Below are 7,898 nucleotides of genomic sequence, written 5' to 3' on the forward strand. Positions count from 1 at the left end.
CAAAACAAATGCTACATGTGACTCTCTAAACCAGGGACCCAGGAGGTGGAGGGGGTTTACATAGCAGAGCTCGGCTCATCCTCTTAATTTGCAGAACCAAGAAAGTTTGTGAAAAGGCCTAGGCTTAGGACAGCGGCCACTCAATGGACCAATTTAGTCATGCCAGCAGGGATGACTAAGTATTTTTTTTTTTTTTTTACATATATCTGAGTCTCTCAATCAGCAACACCAAACCGCATCAATCCACTTTCTGTTTGGACACCAAGAGGGCCGATTTCTCCGACAACCATCCGAAAACATCTTAGATCAACAGAACCACCTCCAAGGCCTTGTTGTTTGCGCATCGGTGCATTAATCCATGCCTCCAAAGTCTCTTGCCGCAAATGCTGGTAGACCAGCACTCACTCCTCTCCCTCTCCGCCCAAGCCGGCGATGCCAAACCGAACGGCTTTCTCATGTTAATCACACACTTTGTCCCAGGGTGGATTATCTTGCCATGGCTTTTGTTCCAGCCCCTAGCAGAGCCCCACGAGGTCGACCCCATCCTCCGTCTCAGACACAAAGATTCCTGGCGCACGCATGTCCCTCCACACACAAATTAGTCAGGCACAATCCAGCACTCACAGGGAAGAGGCCCCTCGCTCGTTAAAAGTGACTGCCCAAGCGCCAGCGTGAGATGCAACCAAATGGGTCCCGTTTTGAAGAGCTTGTTATGGCAATGCATGAAACAGATCCGGACGCTGATATGTTAAGGCATCCCATGATGCCAAAAGTCTTAGGCCGTTAGTATTTTCACGAATATGAAATGGTTTTAAGTCAATTCTTTCTAGCATTTGCTGCAGTGTGTCAGTAGAGATATCAGTTTGCCACTATTTGTATAATCCAGTGAAATTTTTGTATGCACAAGGAGTCTTACAGCAGCCAGTCCTCCACAGAGATCTTATCTAATCATCGTCATACTGTCTGGAGGAACATGAAGAAACAGACCAAACTGAGACAGACTCAATCCAGGAGAACTGTGCCAATGTCTCCAAGACACCTGAAGAATCCTTCCTGCAAAGCTCCAGTACTGTTAAAAGTGTAATTAATCTGAGACATCAATTCCTTATCCTGAACAATGATAATTATCTTAGAGATGTTGCATCATAACCCATAAAATTCCAAAGGAGATCTTTTCCAATATCGGATTTGTTTCTCATAGACTGTTGACACTAGTGAGCAAATTGATACAGAAATCCCCAATACTGGAATCTCACACACCTCCAAAAGAGATCTCAACAACGTCTCAAACTGAGCTCAGATCTGTGAAGATACAACAAAGATCTCAATACCAACACTGAGAGTTCTCATTAAATTAATACCATTTGGTTTTGTTTTTCCTTTATGGAGACTTTTGATGAAATCTCATCAATAATCTCACATACTTCATGAACAGAGATCTCACCAGTCTCTCAAACTGAGCTCAGATTGGTGTTCAAGAGACTGTTTCGCTGGAACAACTGTCCCATTGGTCTCCATTGTTGCTTCTCACAAAGACTTCCAGAAGAAATGACTGAGGTAAAGTAGATCCTTGAAACAAAACTAAACCTCCAGAAAGTGAGCTATCAAGGAGAACCTCTCTCAGAGACTGAGACACACATTTAATACTCATCATATCTCTTGTTTATTCTCTGACATGTTCTGTGTGTTTGGCATCAGAGCAGATCCAGTCTTTTCCTCTCAGCCCTACAATGCTCAGTAACTCCACAAGCTCTCACAGGTTTGTTAATTAGATGATAATTAGTTAATCAGGGAAGGTTCATTGAGTTTTCTACATGCATTTTATATACACTGCTGTTGGCATCAATTTATTTTGGCAACTATAATGGAATGACTTACACAATTAACTAACCATGTTAAAGGTATGCAGTAAAAGTATTTACAATAAAATTACGAAAAATAAATATTAATTTGATTTTCATTCAACTTGGCGGGACAAACTAAGGGACCAAATAAAACGTAAAATAAATATGCTGACAGTGCTAGAGCAGAATTATGCAATAATGCAATTATTATGAAAAAAAGTATTTATTATGGTAAAATATACTTTAAAAGTATATACTTAAAGATAAACTAAGTGTAATATTTTCTCCTTACATTTAATTGAATGTCTAGATGAAAATGTATTGTAGGTTATATGCAACTTAAATTCAATTAGTTAATGGAGCTTTTTTTTGACACCCCAAAAAGTACATCTTAAAAGTACACCCCCTAAAATACATCTTTATATATATATATGTATACTGTTGAATGTACTGACGGGCATTTATGATAAAATAAGAGTACAAAAAGTACTTTAATGTAATTTATATTTAAACGTGTATGTATTGAATGTATCCACACATCTCTAGTGAGATCTTTAAGTTGCAATTTAGACAACTTTAAATGCACTGTAATATGAAATAGCACACAATTAAAATTCATAACAAGTACTTCATGCTTAAGTATTTTAGTCAACACATCTTGATATGTGTACTTTTTTAAAGCACAAAAAAGATCAATAAAACAGTCATTTGTATGTGGTTTTGTATTCAAGTTGTACTTTAATTTACACTTTAATAAAACTGTACTTAAGTGTGTTAAGAAACAGAGTTCACTCAAAAGAAGATATTTTGAAGAATGTTAATCACTGAACAGCTGACGGTATAGCCATTGATTTCCAATGTATTTTTTTATTTATTTTTTTCATACTATTGAAGTCAATGGCTGCCATCAACTGTTTGTTACCAATATTCCTCCAAATAATTTCTATTATGTTCAACAGAACAAAGAAACAGATTTGAAACAATTGGAGGATGAGTAAATGATGACCGCATTTTCATTTTTGTGTGAACTTTCCCTTTATTTCATTAATATTCCCTGCAAGTACATTTTTTAAAATACACTTTTAAGTACATCAGTTGCACATTCAGTACAATTAAACACACTTCTTTTCCTCAACATGCTTGCAAACACTCAAAATACCCTAAAAATCACACCGAAGCATTCTGTAACCCACTTGAAACTTAAAGCTTTTTTAAAGAGTTTTTTAAAGAGTTTTACAAGGCAGGCATCAATATTTTTTTTCAATCTCAATCTCTCTAACACAAAAATATTATGCTTTAATGACAACATTTTAAGACCAAATCGGAGTGATTTTGCATGGTTGGAGGTCTCAGAGCGTCTCAGGCATCCTCTTAGTTTATTAGATTAAATGAAAGCAGGAAGAAAAGCTGAAGGCTTGCAGGAATTGCCCTTTTGGTCTCAGATGCCAAAGAGCAGCGGGGTGATAGATGAGCCAAGAGCCCAGCTCATAATTTCATTAGTTAATTAGAGCAGTGACATAATCCGGTCACCCCGAGACCTCTTTATAGGACACCATTATTCCTTCAAGCTCACTGAAAACTTGTTTGGAGGAAATGAAGCAAGATCAAGGAGAGTGATTCGATTGAGCCGCGGCTCCATATGGCACCCTGGATGTTTGTTGTTTTAATGGGACACCACAAACATCCTCCCCCAAACCTAGAAGAACATACATGACCAATCTGGTTAGGGAATAAAAGATAGAGAAGACAATGGTGGGTGGAAGACTGGAGGACTGGCGTGGGGGGAAAGAGGGGGTGTCAAGCCATCCACAAAAACACTTTGGTGGAATAACACTGGGGCGCTGTGGGACACACGAAAAGCACAGGCACCTCTTTCTGCTTCGCACCACTGAAAGGACAAGATAAGGGAATTTGTTGTCGTGTTTTCAGCTCCGTGGCATTATGCATATGTGTCTGAGAGTTTAGGAGGATAACGCAGCACTTTGTTCGACAAGTCTTACTCTTTCTGGGATACACTCTCTTTTCTTGAGCCGCGTATTGTGATGTGAAGCATTAGCCACAGAGTCAAAGTCTGACTTTCCCTCGAGATCTTACAGATAAACAAGTGCAGAAATGATCAGTCATTTATAAAAGACAAAATACGGATAAAATAAAGTCTTGTCTATTTTTTTTTTTATGACAGGTTACAATTGTTGTAAAAAATAAAAAGTTTGATTATATATCTGATTAAATGATTCAATCATGCAGTACTGTACCCCAAAATATGAATTAAATGGCAAAATAATTGTAATATTATTATTTATTTGAATTTTTTGGGATGTCTTTTGCAATATACAATACTGATTAAACAAATAAAAAAATGGCTGTATATGTTTTTTTTTTAATATATATATATATATATATATATATATATATATATATATATATATATATATATATATATAATTTACATATTTACTTCCCTAAATGTGTATTTTAAATAAAAAATATAAGAACATATGCAATAATAATATTGTCAAGTAGCCTTAAACTATATATATATAATTTTAATAGTATTTTATTATGTATTTTTTTAATTTTCAGCTATGTTATTTTTAATATATATTATTTATTTATTTATTTTTATTTTATTTTTATTTATTTTTTTGCATATGAGTAATTTTACACTGATATTTTTTTTTTTTTTACAATTTTAACTCAGAAACTTAAAGCTTGAAATAGTAGTTTCTTTGAAAATTTTTATATTTTCTTGTAAACTAACACCAAAAAAGTTAATTTACAACGTCCTCGTCAATTTTCAGTCTACACTGAATGTATACTCGCACTTGCACCATCTAATATTGAAGTTGGGCTCTTCTGACTTGTGTAACTACCTAGCAACCACCCTGAACACCCTGGCAACCATCTAGCATTGCCACCAAAGGAGCCCATCTTCATAACACAATGACATCATGGCAGTGATTTGTGCTCTTATCACTGAATATGTTCTTCAGAGGAGTGTAGTGTAAGTTGTATTGTTTTTGTCCGTGACTAAACAACTATAATGGGTTTAGCATAAATACATAAGGAAGAAACGGACAGCAGGGAGAAGTGTGTATGCAAAGGAATGTGAAATATATGTCAAAACAAAAATGTTGATTCTTTGTTTGATATCAACACATGCTCATTAGCTTTGTAGCTTGCCGCCTCAGTTTAGAGCAAATGAGCTGTCAGTTAACATTTATGTGTCAAACAGACAAGTTTCTTCCTTTATATCCATGATGTTGTCTTTGAAAATGAACATAATTACTTCAACCCTAGGCTAGGCTAAGCTAGGCTAGTCAAAGACTGAAACGTAAACTGATCTGAAGATATATCATTAGCTCCATATATCCCACCTGAACCCCTTCAGCAAGTTTTATTATTTTTATTTTATTTTTTATCATCCTGGATATTTGCCAACTACAGTTTCATCGTTTTCTTTTCAAAGAGTAATAACATAAATCATAAAAGACTCATTGCTTGGATATTTAAGGGCAAAAAGATTAATCAGACAGTGTTTTGCAAGGCTGTGTGTGTGTGTGTGTGTGTGTGTGTGTGTGTGTGTGTGTGTGTGTGTGTGTGTGGAACATTCCAGTGTGAGGTGAACTCAAGGTAGCTTGGAGGGATGATATGAGTTTTAACTCTTTGTTTGTAGGTTATGCTGCTGTGTATGAGAACAGTGTATTGTTTTATTGCACTTTCTTTACATCTAATCCATATTAGCATTCTTTGGGAATGTTTGTGAAGATTTTGAATTAACTTCAATGTTTTTAAGAAAAAAAAAAAACATTATTGTAAATAAATGAGTGGCTGACTGTGCATTATTAAATTAAACTAATGTATTTAGCAGACGCTTTTATCCAAAGCAACTTGTTAGCATTCAAGCTAACATTTTTTACCTAACGTGTGTTTTCTGGGAATTGAACTCACAACCTTGCGCTGCTAACAAAATGCTCTACCACTTGAGTCACAGGAACACTATATGCTTTATCCCTTACTTAGCACTTAGCTTCTTATTAGCTTAATGCTATGTAAAGGCTAATTTCCCTGTTGAAAATAACAGCATACACTGGTTAGGTGGTTTTGAAGCATGGCTGGTGGTTTAAGCTGGTCCTAAGCAACTAGCTCCTGCTCAGGACCAGCTTAGGAGCATCTTAAACCAGCAGCCGTGTTTCAAAACACACCTAACCAGCATATTCTGGGTTTTTCAACAGGGTTAGCCTAAAGGGCTTATATATAATTGTGTTTTATTGTTATCAAAATGGTAAAGACAACTAGAAACCAATTAAATTTTACATATAATTATACTTTTCTTAAGCATTTCTTAATCAATAATTGAGTGTAGACTTTTCTGTATACTCAGAATTGTATCGTATACATTAATCACAGGAACTACACAGACCTTTTATTAGTTTAAAAGTATACTAATAGAATAATGTTCTTTATCGTAAGGGCTGGTGAGATCAAATATGTAAAATAGTACTATTTGGAAGTCAAACTATGCATGCAAACCTTAGATTCGTTTCATGAACTTGATAAAACTGGGAATCCTATGTTTGTAACGACGCTATAATGAGACATGCAATATTAATCTGAATTTATTTGAGGAAGGTTCCAGTTGTCCAGCCAGTACAATAAACGCTAAAGTAAGCTAAAGTTGTGAAGTGAAATTCCTGAAGAAACTCAACAGTTGAAGTGAATCCAAAGGACACTTCTGGCGAAAAGGGCTTAAAAGCTGTTGTTTTAGGGAGTGAAAACAAGGCTTGGATAGCAGTTTGTGTTGTGGAGTCGTTTGGTTTAAAGATAGTGGATTTGTGGTGGAAGTACAAGACTTATAACTACACCCCATGTGCGCTGTAAATGCTAATTTCCGAGGTCTGCAGTGAAGAATTTGCGCAAGTCGTTTGTAAAGCAATGTTTACTGAATTAGCAATGTGGATTCAAGATAACTCCGCTAACAAAATGCATTTATATGACCTCATTAAATACTAAAAGACGTAACTTAATTACTCTAATATTTAATGGTTATTATAATATTAAGTTCATGTAACATGTGTAACAAGTATACCTTAAAATAAAGTGTTACCAGATATAATTAGATTGAACATTTCATCAACCACATCCTTATATAAAAAGTACACTTTTGGAGACATTTTTCAGCAATTATGTTCTCAAAAGTATGTCTAGGCTAGAAACACACACACACACACACACACACACACACACGCTGACCTCTGACATCCTGAAGCTCAGACTGTTTTGCTTTCCAGTGAACTTCTTCATTTGGAGTGTGAGACAATGCGGCCTGCTGCTTTTGTGCATGTGACATCCCACAGAGCCACAATATGGCCAGTCAGGGATCAATGGGGCCAAACAATTGATTAAACCCAAAGGAGAGGGGGTCCTCAGGGGCCGGGCCTGGCTGGGTACCATCTAGACTACATGTTCTCTCAATCTCTTGGCAGAGGAGCATGAGACGGCCGGCCCAATGAAGGTCTCTTCCAGGGGATGGGGGCCAACAGGCATAGCTGGATGGGCTGAATGATTGTCTACATGCTGAACTTGATTTCTGGAGTGTAGATAATGCACCCCCACACACACACACACACACACATCTCTAGGCCATATGTAGCCAACAGATGGGTGAGTGGGAAATACTTTAAAACTTATGGCCGCTTATAACATCCATTCAACAATAGCCTAAAGGAAGCTTTTATTGCTTGGAGGTTGATCTTTCAGAGCTCACAAGACTTCGGACATCTCTGTTGATATGTTTAAGAATCAGTTTTGTGTAGAAGTTTCTACTACGGTTGGTTTTTCTGACTTTTGCTGGCAAATCTGAGCACAGTTTTAGCCATTACTGAGATCTTGTCTGAATTGGGGAGGAGATAGATGTGAGATTAATAGCAGCATTGGAACATACTACAATGTCATGTCAATGACTCCTTTTACCACATACTGTTAGCATATGCATTAGCATCTAGCTAAATTCAGCTATCCTATAATTCGACAAAGGTTCACGCATATGGAAAC

Source organism: Carassius auratus, chromosome 50 (genome assembly GCF_003368295.1).
Source record: "Carassius auratus strain Wakin chromosome 50, ASM336829v1, whole genome shotgun sequence".
NCBI classification, from domain to species: Eukaryota; Metazoa; Chordata; class Actinopteri; order Cypriniformes; family Cyprinidae; genus Carassius; species Carassius auratus.